Raw genomic sequence first — 14,463 nt, forward strand, 5'->3', positions numbered from 1 at the left:
AAAAAGCACAATACACAGTGGGCCCCAGGGGGAGACCACACCATATATTAAAAACGTGGTATAACAACCACAACTTGACTAGACACACTGCCTAGACCAAGTAGAATTGCTGGGACCCCAAGGAGCCACCCAAGGTAGTGACACAGGGGACCCACGGGGGACGCTTGCAGTGTGAGAACACAGCCGCAAGCTCTGTACAATCCTATGGAAAAGTCGCGGTTGGAATTTTAAAGCTTAAGAACACTTAGGAGAGGACTTTAAGCAAACCCTTTCAAACTTAGAAGGTTCTAAGGTCAGCAACCACGTGAGCACTGGAATATTCGTGTTACCTCACCCAGGGAAGCCGGATGCATAGGTGTCAAATGGTGTCTGGAATCTTTGCTGTTTTCAATGGCGAGTTGCTGCAAAGTGCTGCTGCTGTGAAGAGGAAAAGTGTCCGGTGTGATGCAAGCCTGGATCGAAGCTGAGAAGTACCTGAAAGTAGAGGGGACAGAGTCTGGGTCACTTGCCAGTGACCAGGGCACGATAGACGAATGCCCACCGATGTCGGGTGTTTCAGGTGTAATGAGGTGAAGCTTGACTCCACTGCCACGGGGACCAGGAGACGTCGATGATGACCACAGTCTGCAGGTGAGCCGTCCCACAAAGGATGTCAAGTGCTGATGGGGGTCGGTGTCCACATTGGAGACCAACAAGCCTTGGCAACGGCAACCCACGCAGTGAGAGTAAAAAGGCTTCTGTGTGGACCAGCAAGGTCCGGTGGACTCCCCAAGCAATGGAGAGTCAGGGCACCTCTGGAGCAACCAGGAAAGCCCACTGAAAGTTAAAGTACCCTTCTCAGGGCCCCACAGGTCGACTGACTTGGGTCCTCGAGAGGAATCACTAAATACCAGCCCACGGAACACTTGTGGAGTGTAGGCCAGTAATCTTCGATGGAATCACTGATCGGGGTGTGGACTACAAGTAGCCCAAAGCACAGCTTCAGGGATCGCCAAAAAGCATATGCTGCTGCAAATGTGCATGGCGTCCAGGGGTTCGGGATGCATGGTCCCCACAAGGGCTACGGGTCTCAGGTTTGCTGAGAGCATGGCTGGCCTCGGGGAAGCTTGGGAACCCGCCTCCTATGTTGCAAAATCTTCGGAGTCCGTTGGGAGCTGCGTAGATGCAAACCGGTCCGATGCATTGAGGTGCCTGCCTTGCAGGGGAGTAACTCCTTTACTCCAAGGGAGATTCTTCTGTTGTCCAGCAAAGCGTAGATCGAAGGATACTTGGTTTCTGTACCAGGTAATATCTAAAGTCCTGTAGCCAGGGGTTCCTACTTTATCCCCAAGAAAGGGGTGGGACAAACTCTGGGAACCCACCTATGGGAGGGTCAGGACAGAGGGGTGGCTACACCCATGTCCTTTGTCCAGTTTCACACCAGAGCAGGGGCCGATAGCCTCTGCAACCTGTTTGAGCTGGATTATGCACAAGGACACCAAATGTGCCCCCAGTGCAGACAAAGCACTCTCAGAGGGCACCCACCCAGCCCCAATACACTAAAGCCTGTCTGGGAGGTGGTCACAGCTCCCTGTGACAGGAAATCTATTGTCCAGCCATCCCCTGCCGGAGTTTCGTCCAGCAGCAGGAGAGCAGACTCGTGTCTGTGGCTGGCAGCATCAATTTGGTGATGCCAGGGTCTGTGAAGCTGGTACCGGGTGTACCGTTGCGGTCATATTTCTCCCTGTAGTAGGGTGGAATCATACCTCCCACATCAGTTACTGGTGTACAGATATGATTCCAAGGTGTTTGACACCAAACACAACATGTTTCCATGCAGCAGTTTTAAAGTTAGCATTTACAGCGAGGTTACAATGCACTTAAGAGTATATATGGTAGGCTGCATCACAAACAACCCCGTAATAGAGGTTTTGAAAGCTGCAGAGGGGCTCTGCTCATGCATGGGCACCCTCTCACATGAAACCCAGCACCCTGCCTTCAGGATTGATAAGGCCTGCCATGGAGGTGACAGATAGGTTTATATGTGCAGTGACATGGATAGATATAGTGAACCTATATCTAAGTAAGGAGTGCATACACCACCTTACACAGGCTGCTGTAGCAGACCTGTTGTGTCATTTTGAATGGTCTCCCAGGGGTGGCATAATACAGGCTGCAGCCCCTGAGAAGCCTCTGGGGTACCTATGCCCTAGATACATAGTATACCATATACTAGGGGCTTATAAGGGTACCCCAGAGTCCAATCTGAAGTGTACCTAAAGTACATGCAATCAATTTAGAGAGAGTATCCACCAGTGTTGGGGATAACGGGTACTGTAAAAGACCTTTATCTGATCGGCGGAGAGTGCTCCAAGTAGAGTGGCTTCCAGCCGGTCACTCTACTTGGAGCACTCCGGGCCAATCCGTTAAATGTCTTTTACAGTACCGGTTATCCCCAACACTGGTGGATACAGGTTACCTTTAGATATTATTACAATACAACCCAACGAGGATTTAAGGATATTTCATGGACTATATGCCCTGAGGAAGTCATTGGGTGATTCCCCCAAGACGAAACACATGTTGGCTACGTCAATGTGATGTCATGAACCATCTGTATCAATTGGAAGTGATAACTTCTTGGAAATAAAGAAGAAGACTTGGATTTGGACAAATATGGCTTTATGAACTTTGACTACTAATGACATTGGTTTGCTCAGTATTAAGATTTATCTTTGTATTGCTTTCCTAGGAAGTAGTGTCCGCAGGAATATTTGGAAACGTGGGTGGCCGTTTCCCCTTTTCCCTTAGAGCAACGTATGGAACTATCTGATGAACTTGTTACTTTGATGGTAATGCGCAGACTCTAACCCAGCCACGTTTTGTATGGTCTCCTAGCTGGATACACGCCTTTTGTATAGTTGACCCGCTTAAACCAGTTTAATAAGACAGAAACATCTGACTAATGGGCAGTCCTGGTCTGTATTGAGTAGCGGACACATAGGTTTGGCACCTGGTAAGAGGAGTGGGCCCGGCTGCGTGGAGGCAGGAATGGGAGGTGTAGTGGGGTGGACTGAGAGGGGCGGAGAGAGATGAAAAGGTACACTGGTTGGAGTATTGAGACAGTGCCGAGTGAGCAGGGAAGAGTGAGCGGGGCAGCAGGGAAGGGGCATGTGGCCGTGAGTGCAGAATAGCTACAGGAACAGCACTGACGGATGGGCTGGGGCAGAGACAGGGGGACAATAGCACAGGCTGAGGGCGATCAATTAGAAAGAAAACAGTGAAACAAGTGCTGAGAGTCAGGTCACAAGCCAGTGAGATAGTCTTTCAAATCCAACCAGCCATTCTGGAAAAGTGAGCTAAAACTAATTTCTGTTTTGTGGTACAAACTTATTTTTCTTCCACGTGTGTACTTATTGGTTTGTTTTACCTTTAAATTCATGACCCCTAAAGTCTTGTTGCGGCACCAGAGTGGATGAAGTTTTAATTATACCAGTGTAGTCTGATAAATTCAGACAATTTCGCACTTTAGGTAGAACGGAGTTTACAGAATTTTCCTGAGGTGGTGCAGTGAAAAAAAAAGAAAAAAAAAGACAAAGGATCAACCAACAAACCGCTACAGCTTCGTGTAGCAACTACCAGGAATGGTTCATTGGCCTGCAGGGAATTACTGAGGCGCAAGGAAACACCGCGAGCCACCGAGTCACATCAGTTCCATTTCCCAACCCTGAATGTCCCATCTCGGGACTGCCAGGATGAGGGAACTAGGAGCCTGGTGCCACCAGCCAAGGCAAGCAGCTGCTGCACAAGAGCCTGTGCCGACGCGTGAGAGACTAGGCCTCTGTTATTAAAAAACACAAAAACGCTCTGACTTGTGAAAGTAAAGTTTATGGGATTGTGAAGCATTACAAACAAATACCACAGGAATAGAGAAGTATTTGTGCGGGAGCAGAGGAGGTTAAAAAGTCAGTGACAGTTGCACTGCCAAGCCAGACCTAAAAATCCATGGAGAAAATGCAGCAGGATTGCATAATTCAGTGACAGATTTGTTGAATTTATGGGATCCCTTGACTTGCTGAACAATTTCCTAAAACCTTTTATTATGGTTGGTTGTCCGAACGGCAACTCTACCCCTAGCATCTCAGTTGGGTGCAACCGTCCAGTCAGTCCTGGCACATTTCCTACTTGGGCTGGTATTCTGCTCGGATGGTTCTTGGGCACCTAATAGAACTGAGCGGAGAACCGCGTTATCCAGGGCAATTGGATCTCTGTTCAGTTTAGTCAGGTGATCAAAAATGTGTCCCTATGCCAGAAATGTATTCCATGCAAGGTGTACCGGTTGCTACCTATGGGGCAGGAGTCTGGGGCGCCAGGGACATGTCAGTGCTTCGGACAGAAGAAGCCCGCTTCCATTGTAAGCGCCCATCTGTTCCTCCTTCTACCTCACACTTTGCCATAACGAGCCGGGATTAAGCTGTATTTGCAATCTGGCTCAAATTTGTCGTCGCCCCCCCCCCCCCCCCCTTGTTATGGCTCTCCAGCTGGAAAAATGAAGCAGCGGTGTTAAGAAAAAACATTATAAAAGATTGCTTAGCTTGTTATGAAGGACTGGACATCCCGTGGCTAGCATTTGCAGACTTTTTTTTTTTTTTAAACTGATCTTGGTCTTCACCAAAAATTCACAGAATTCAAAACCGGTGTAACACTGGGAAGGACGCAAGTTCCATTGGTATTAAATCATGCGCGTGAGAAACGGTTAAGCATAGAATAACAGAGCTCAATTTCGGTTTAGCTTCATCTGAGCCATGACAATACCCTTAGTAATTATCCGCATGGCGGGAGAGGACGATGAGAACGCTCTGAGATTTCATTTACGGTAGGCAAAATAAAAAATAAAATATTCTTTATTTTTCTTTAGGTTTTCATCAAATGCTTTGATTGATTGATCATAGCCTTGAATCACGTGTGTGCCCTTGCAATAATACTTTTAAACAGTCAATGTTGCATTTTATCTTTTTTGGCTGTTTTTATCAAAAATGTACCAAAATGCTTTTAATGCCCTTGATCATATCTGGAAACTTGAAGCAGTGTATTCAGTCACTGTTCTTGAAAGAACTTCATGCCGATGAAATATGCTTCTACGCATGAACATTTTTAGGGCTACTGTATGCCCCGGACTATCCATGTGCCCTGACTAAACAAGTGTTTGTCTAGTTCAGACAAGCATGGTTGCAACGTTTAAGAGCGAAACAGCTAAGGAAGGGTGAAAGATGGGGGTTCCATCAGCGCTCACTTTTAAAATCCACATCATGTATTAAATGAGAAAAATATATAGAAGTGGTGCACACAAAAGCAGGATCCTGTACATATTCTTATAGATACAAATGGCACACACCAATAGTGTAAAAGTTCAGTTTGTAATCACAAAGAACCTCTTCACTTAGTACATTCATTTAAATTTCGAGCTTCACACGTCAATTATTATTTCAATTCTTGGACTCCATAAGTCAGTCATTTATTTTGCGTGTTCACAAAACTGGTTCCTCCCAGTAGCCAACACGTGCTGTGTCGAGATTATGGACTTCGTCAGGGCTACAAAATGCCAAAGAAAAACAAAAATATAGGTTTTTCTAAATTAAACATTGAAAAAATTATGAGTAGGGCTCCCGGTTTTATTCTATTTATTGTTTTTCCATTTCCGTCTGTATTTATCCATATTTAGTTTTTGCTCATTTTCTCTGTATTTAGCCATTTTTAGGTCTCGACCTTGCCATCGCGTAAGCGATCGCAAAGCGAGACTATAGAAAGCGGGTTTGAAAAGTGCTCCCAAAAAGCGGATTGCATTTCTAAAACGCGCACAATCACACGCTTGGTGCCGCCATGTGTTGTAAATTGAAACAACGATGTGATTAAGCATTTACTAAAGACATTAATTCCCCTCTTATAGATCATGTTTTCTCTGTTATGTTGACCGAAGTTCGGACTCCATTTTGTATTGTTATGCTTCCACGTGTTCCCCACGAGAAGAGTCCAACCTCTGTGTTAGTTGCTCTTGTAGTCTGCCTAGTAACAGTCTATAAATAGCTCCTTTGTCCATCTGGCACATGCCCAGACTTGACCACATCTGTTATCAGTTAGCCTTGCTTGACCATGTTTTCGCGGGCTCAAGGAGTGTGTTAGCTCCGCCCACATATTGATTCAGTATCGAAAATGACCATAAATGGTAATGTTCTTCAGCCTCATGTTGTATCCACCCACTTATGAGCCCCTCTGTTGTGTATAAAAGGGGACCGTGTACGCAAGTTCTTTGTGCTACTCTATGCAATACTGAAGAGTGTTGTGTGGATTGTAGGACCACCCTTAAGGGTTAATAAATGCTGTCTTTGTACTTTGCAGTTTCCGTGCCAACTTCCTTATAGATTCCATTACAGGAGAGCGAACCCTTGTGTCCTGCGGGCCTAGCTGGGGCCTGTATTCATCAATTGGCGCCCGTCACGTGGGGCTCATCGGCGACTCGGATGCTCGAAGGACTGGTCGCGACGAAGGTGAGGAACTTGGCCGGGGACGTGATCACTGCCAGCGGTGTTTTTAGCCCTGGCATCCCGAGGTTTTTTCTTCCTTCCCTTCCGAGCTGACCGTCTGGGTGGCGCCGGTCCCCGACTGAGACCTCTTCTGTCGGTCCTGCCGTGAAAGCCGTTTGGGCGATTGTGGAGCTTGGCAGTTGGAATCTGGACTCTTGATTGGTAAGAACCGGTGTACGGTACTTGCTCCGAGTTTTTGAAGCCTGGTCCGGCTATTTGAGTTTGATTTGTGATGACTAGTCATATTTTGTATTTGTCTTTGTGAAAATATATGCGTTGCAACACATATAGGCAGGTAATGTGGAGAGATTTCTCCGGAGCTGTGTAACTTTGAACGGCGCAACGATTAAGTGCCATTTTTTCTATAATATTGCATATTTTGCATTATTCCTGAGCATGCCTGCTTTTAGCGCACTCCGTAAGTGGTGTTGCTGTTTTAGAAACCGGTTGAACCTCGAGGAATCTGCTCCAGCTCCCCCAGAGGGGACTCCTAATAGGGATATGTATGTGAAGCATGGTCTTTCTTCCATAATGTACAGCACAGTATGGAGGAAATATACAAAAAAAGATCCTGAGTTACGATGGCCTTTGTATGGATCGTTTGATATACGTAAGATTGAGTATGTGGAACAGTGTATGTGCAAGCGGCGTGCTCGTCAGGATATGTTTGAGTGTGTGCGGTTGTGGGTGAAGGAGGTGCGTGAGCGAGAGAAGCGTGAGAAAGCGCTGTTTGATAAAGAACAACGGAAGAATGATCATGTGCGAGCACAGGAAGCGAGGCGTCGGGAGGACAAAGAACAAACGGAGAGACAAGAGAAAGAGCGTAGGCTGCAAGTTTCGGGTCAATATGCTGTTCGGCAGCCACTCTATCCTGTCCTTAATAATCTTGATGATGATTTTTATTTACTAGATCGCTCTCCGCCCCCTTATGTTGGCGCATCTGCTCCGAGGCCACAAGATTCCGTCCCGGGTACGGGTAAGGTAGATACGCGGTCCATGTTATCGGCTGAGCATATGGCTGAGCTTCGGCAAATTTCCTTCCGTGCACTCAAGGGTAAGGTGTCCGTGGATGAATTGCTCCATACTTGGGGGTCGTGGCAGGATAGAGAGAGATTGTATTTTTTGAACCATTTTGCTGAGGAAGTGATTGCTGCTTTTCGGAAATATTCTAGTGTCTTTGAGCCTGAAGAAGTGACATCGGATGCTAAAGCATTGCATGATGGTGTTTTTTCTCCCTTTAAGGCTCCTGATACGGCTCGGCGGCTATTCGCCTTGCGGGACGCGGTGCTGGCCCATAGAGAAAAAGCGCGCCAACGAGCAGGGGAGGAGACGCAGTCGGATTTGTGTACCGCAGAAGGCCACTCATCCACCTCTCAATCAGATAAGAGCGATCTAGTGCATGCTAAGCCAATGCGCGAGGCGGCGCCATTGTATGTTCCTCCTAAAGGAGCGGGGACTAGCTCGGACATTACCTCCGCCGATGCTAAGGGATATTTTGTGTATAATTGGGTTTATACTCCGTGGCATAGGGCTGATGTTATGGCATTGAAGAATGCGCTGCCCGACCCCCGCAAGAATCCAGCGGCCTTCTACGAAGAAGTCGAGGGGGCCTTGAATTCTTGCGTTATAACTTTAGCAGATATAGACCTGTTCTTTGGCCTTATTCTACCACCGGATATGTGGCGATCTGTCCGAAAAGTAGATGATACAGTTGCCTTTAAGGCCCGGTGGTCTGACCTTGAGGATGAGGATAGGGAACGGAAGCCCGCGCAGAAACCGCCCCAGAATATTTTAGATCTCCCTGCTGCTATCGTGGCTAAGTTGAAGACAATTATTCCCCCTAAAAAGATTGACTGGAATATGTTAGCTGCATGTAAACAGAAAGCTGACGAGTCAGTTGCGGACTTCTTTACGCGCTTTGAGGAGACGTTTCATGATTTTAGTGGCCAGTCGCTTACTGACGATACGGGCCGCCACCTATTTGCGGATAAATATGTGGCTAATCTGCTGCCGGCAGTTGCGGCCCGTTTAAAAGCGAGTGAAAGTTCTTGGTCCTCCGCTACACCGACGGCCCTCCTGACTATCGCCCAGTATTATGAGCGTCAGGAGCAAGAAGCAAAGGGCCAGGAGGAAAAGAAATCGAAAGATTTGAAAACAAAGGGGATGTTGGCACAAGTCTATGGCCCGCCCCGGCGGGGTAGTAATAGAGGTAGGGGAGGATCTTATGGTCCTCCCTCGGGCCGATCTGATTTAAATAGGAACCAATGTGCGTATTGTAAGCAATCGGGTCATTGGGCTAGGGACTGCCCGGTGTTGCATGCATCGCGTCAGGGGCATACCTATGGTGGCCCACGAGGTAGAGGGGGTTTCTCGAACTTTCGAGGGAATTCTAACGAACAGGCTCGTTTTGACTCTGCTGGGCAGCACCGCGATAGATCAAACGTTTTTGATCGCCAGCATCAGTACCAAGCGTCGGGGATTGACCGGTCGGGGTACCATGACTCTCAGCATGCATAGGAATGCGTTGGATGGGGGTTGGAATCAGTTGAGGTGCCGGTCGATCAGAAGGGCCCTTATGTATCGGCTGAGGTTTTGGGCTCTACTGATCAGTTCCTAGTGGATACAGGAGCGACACGTAGTGCACTGTCTAAGCAATTGGTTCCGGGGGCTCCCCCATCCGGCTTAATGGTCACATCGGTAGGGTTTGACGGAACACTCTCCCGAAGCCCTCTTTCGCAGCCCCTCATGTTTAAAGTTGACTCTTTTTCTGCACCCTGTCCGTTTCTGCTTGCCCCGTACACACCGGACAACATTATGGGTCTTGATATGTTAAAGCATTTTAGGGCTACGATCCGCTGCTCCCCTGCTGGTGTACGGGTAATATTGAATGATAATTACCCCCGATCAGAACGGATGTGTACGATGTCTGAGGATGCGCTGTTAGCTACCCTCCCTCGTGCTTTGTGGGCAACTTCGGATACTGATGTGGGACAAATGGTGATTCCACCGGTCCACATTAGCGTCCAGGAGGGGGCGGTGTTACCACGCCTTCCTCAATACCGTATTTCCCAGGAAGGGGAGGAGGCTCTCATACAGATAGTGCAGGATTTGATGGCGGTAGGGGTAGTGGAGGAAGTCCCCTACAACATTTGTAACAGTCCGATTCTTCCCATACTGAAAAAGGATACGGATGCCAAAGTTTATCGGTTTATAATTGATTTGAGAGAAGTGAACAAGGTCGTGATACCTCAGTACCCAGTGGTTTCCGATATCACGACATTGCTTACTTTGGTACCACCTACGGCGACTATGTTCTCCGTGATCGATTTGAAGAATGCCTTCTTTTCCATTCCCATTCACCCTGATAGCCGATATCTTTTTGGGTTTACATTAAATAATAGATCTTATCGTTTTTGTAGGATTCCCCAGGGCTACACAGAAAGCCCTAGCATTTACAGTCAGGCTTTGAAACGACAATTGGATTCTTTTGCTCTGCTCGAGGGGGTCGCCCTCATTCAATATGTCGATGACATCTTGCTGGCGGCTGACACCCTGGAGTTGTGTGAAAAAAGTACGTTATCCTTACTTTCCTTTTTAGCATCCCACAATCATAAGGTATCTAGGAAGAAATTGCAATTCTGTAGACCAAAGGTGACTTATTTGGGTCACCTTTTGTCTAAGGAGGGACGTGCACTCACACCGGATCGTATCCAAGTAATTCTGGATACACCGAGACCGTCCACACAGAAGGATGTGCGTGCATTTCTGGGTCTTGTTTCTTTTTGTAGACAGTGGATATTGGGGTTTTCGCACATAGCTAAGCCATTGTTAGCCCTCTTGACAAAGGACACGCCTATCCCAATCCCTTGGTCAGATGAGTGTGATACTGCTTTTCAGCAACTACGGCAGGCCCTTTGTTCAGCACCAGTGTTAGGGACCCCTGATTATGCAAAACCCTTTTCGTTGTATGTGCATGAGAAAGATGGATGTGCATTGTCAGTTTTAGTGCAGATGCACGGCGATAAGCAGCGCCCTTGTGCATATTTTTCGGCTGTACTTGATCCTGTCGCCCGAGCATTACCGGGGTGTTTTCGCTCGGTTGCAGCGACAGCTGTGTCAATACGCCAAAGTGAGGGAATTGTGTTATCTCATAAGTTGTTGGTATTAGTCCCCCATGCTGTCGATGCCCTGCTCAATCAAACGAAGACGCAGCATTTGACCAGCGCCCGTTTAACGGGATATGAGTTGACGCTTTTGGCTCCTCATATTACGTTAAAAAGGTGCGTAACGTTAAACCCGGCAACATTGTTGCCATACCCGAGACCCAGCCTGAGGCGCGGAAAGCGCATGATTGTATTCTCGTGACTGAGGAACAAACAAAGGGTCGTATTGATCTCCAGGATACGCCCTTTCCAGATGTAGATGGAGAACTGTGGGTGGATGGATCATGCCTGAAGCTACCAGATGGTACGACTTCAGCAGCGTATGCGATCACCACATTGCAAACGATAGTGGAGACAGCACGCATACCACAGAAATCAGCTCAAGCAGCGGAACTGATAGCATTAACACGAGCATGTGAGCTCAGTACAGGACTATGTGTGAATGTTTATACAGATAGCCGCTATGCCTTCGGAGTAGCGCATGACTTCGGCCTACTCTGGAAGGAGAGAGGGTTTTTGACGTCACATGGAGTACAGATAATGCATGGGGAGTTAGTTCATAATCTTTTAACCGCATTGACATACCCAAAGAAAATTGCCATCGTTAAGTGTAGCGCCCATAGGAAAGTAGTTGACAAAGTTGGAGAAGGGAATGCGTTGGCAGATCGAGTAGCACGGGAAACTGCGATGCAGCCCGGTACTACTGCCGTGTATGTAGTAAAGTCACAGGTGGAAAGATGGCATGATGCGAAGGAGGAAGTGCGAGAAATGCAAAGGACCGCTTCTGACAAAGAGCGGGAACAATGGGCTAGTGAGGGAGAATTGGATGATGAGGGCTGCTGGAGAAATAAGCAGATGGATAGATGGAAATTACCCACGGCTTTTGTACAGCCTATGGTTCAGATGGCACATGGGCTAGCACATGTTGGAGCTTCCGCAATTGTGAAATTGCTTACTCAAGTCTGGGAGCATCCAGAGATTGCTAGCACAGCGAAGAGGGTGGTGCAGACCTGTATGATCTGCCTGAGGTATAACCCAGGAAAGGGTACTCGAACTCCAGCAGGAGGATTTGTGACACCTACTGCACCTTTCGAGGTTTTGCAGATGGATTACATCCAGCTCGAGCGCTGTAACAACCTGAAGTATGTTCTAGTAGTGGTCTGCGCTTTCAGCAAATGGGTTGAAGCGTACCCTACGAAAGACAATACTGCAATGACTACTGCGAAGTTGCTGCTGAAAGAGTTCTTCCCTCGATATGGCGTCTGTAGACTTCTGTGGAGTGATAACGGCCCTCACTTTGTAGCGGATGTTATAAAGTATGTCTTGAAGGGCCTAGGCATCACTCAGAAGTTCCACGCCGTGTTTCACCCTCAGTCTGCAGGCCTAGTTGAGAAGTATAATGGTACACTGAAGCTTAAGATCGCTAAGATTCAAGCTTCGACGTCTTTGACTTGGCCAGACGCTCTGCCACTGGCGTTATTGTCAATTAGATCGGTACCACACTCTCGAACTGGCCTTACACCTTATGAAATTGTCTTCGGACGCCCAATGAATATTTGGGGTCCACCAAGACCTAAGGCTATGTATGATGTACCTTGCGTAATGATGAGCGATTATCTGGCACAGTTAACGGATAACTTGGTTTCTATCCATCAACAGGTCCGAGAGGCGCTCCCTGATCGGTCTACCGGTGAAGGACATGGTCTCCGGCCTGGGGACCACGTGATGGTGAAAGTTTTCGACAGGACGAACAGCTTGGAACCGAGATGGGTGGGCCCTGAGCAGGTCCTCCTCGCAACGAGGACGGCTGTGCGAGTCTCCAACAGAAAGAATTGGATCCACTCCCTGCACTGTAGGAAGGTGCCGCCCGGATTGGTGGAACCTGCCGTGCTGACCGATCAACGAGAAATCTTGGCTGCAGAGACAGGCCGTGCTGCGGAGCCAAACGCCACCGAGGAGCTCTTTCCGGACCACGCGACTCCTGGAGGAAGGCGATATCATCTTCGACCAAGGAAGTGAGTTTTCCAGTACCGGGACATACTGTCAGAACGGCCCTTGGGTTAGTGAAACGGAGAGCCGATGAGGCAAGGGGGGGGGGATCAGCCCTGCATTAGTGTAGCGACACCCATCTTGGCCCGCTGGTGAAGAAATCAACCGCTGCCCAAGGGGAAGAGTTCTGACAGACTTTTAGTTTCAGGAAGATATGGGGTTTCATTTTTAACTTGACATGGAGAAAAAGAAAATCCTTTGTGCATTAGGGTTCATGTTGACAGTAGCCATTGTTGGGATAACCACATGGTTCGTGGAGGATGTAACACCCGCTCGGAAGATTCTTGTGTTGACAACTCCGGTGCCTGAGGAGCACTACTTTTATACATTACCGTATCAAGAGTTGAAGCATCGACAGTCTTACTTGAATAACACTTTCATCCAGATGCTGCATCATACCCACGTTGCTACGAATGCTACGAACTGTTGGATATGTGGGATGATGCCAGCTCATCAGAAGAAAGGAGGAACGCCATTTATACCACTTCCTTTCTCTCATAATGGCTCTTGTAGAGCATGGTATACTTTGCTTTTTGCTACTCGGAAACCGACAGTGGGACGATTGCTCTTCAGACTTAATAAAGAATGCCATCAAGACAAAAGTGGGTATCCACAAGCGAATGGGACAATTTGGGAGTGGGAAGAGTACCGACCAGACAATGAATCCATTCCCTACATCTTCACGAACACAAGAGACACTGTGGGAAAGGATAAATTTGTGATTCAAGTAGCACAAGCTCAAGCGGACCTGTGTGTCCAGAGTGTGGGTTTTATCCCTGTTGGTGTTAGTGATTGTATTACTGTTTTGAATATTGATGGGTTAAACAATAGTACCTTCTTAGCCTCCCATAATACGTACTTTGTGTGTGGAAATAAAGGTTATTACCGCCTGCCGGCTGGGTGGTCTGGGGTATGCTATGTATCATTTCTATTACCTCCTGTATTCCTAGCTCCCGCATCTTATCATAAGGATCTGAAATTATTGAATAATGTGACTGTAAATAGGTATAAACGTACTTTATCACTTGACGATGTAGATCAGACTGATACCAGTCTGCAGCAGTATATTGATTTTAACTTAGGATTGTTTTTCTTTGTTGGAGCTGCCCTGAACAGTAGGAAGATCCGAAGATTAACAAGAGTGGTAGAAGCGGTGACAAACCAGACCGCTGCTGCACTTGGGAATCTTACGGAGGAATTGCAAATTACTAGAATTGTTGCATTGCAGAATCGTATGGTATTAGACGTTATGCTAGCTGATAGAGGAGGAGCATGTAAAATTATTGGAAGTAGCTGTTGTGTGTTTATCCCTGATCATACGCCATCAGTTTATAATGCCATCAATAAACTGCATAAAATTGCAGCTGAGATCCATACAGAAAACGGCACTTGGTCCTTTTCTGGATGGTTTTGGGCGTTAATTACTGCCTGGGGATGGAAGGTTCTAACTGGTCTCTGCATTATTGTAGCGGTTCTGTTTTCATGCTGCATCTGCATTCAGTGTGGTCCTTTACTCTGCTCATTATGTGTATCATTTTGTATCCCCGATAAGAAAGCTATTGCCAATGTCACTTATCAGAAACGTTTAGCTAAGGAAGTAGAAGAGATGATGATAATTGATATATATGATGATTATTCTAACAAGCCGGATGTCTTCAGTAAATGCTGAAAGGGTCGTCTGTTGTAAATTG

General features: G+C 47.3%; 1 protein-coding gene across 1 annotated transcript in view; it reads right to left on the reverse strand.

Moving 5' to 3' along the window:
• LOC146809127 (suppressor of tumorigenicity 14 protein homolog) overlaps window positions 1–14,463 on the reverse strand; it is a 144,760-nt gene that overhangs the window by 93,308 nt on the left and 36,989 nt on the right. The gene's annotated exons all lie outside the window — the stretch shown is intronic.

This window comes from Triturus cristatus, chromosome 7 (genome assembly GCF_964204655.1).
Source record: "Triturus cristatus chromosome 7, aTriCri1.1, whole genome shotgun sequence".
In the NCBI taxonomy this organism is placed as follows: Eukaryota; Metazoa; Chordata; class Amphibia; order Caudata; family Salamandridae; genus Triturus; species Triturus cristatus.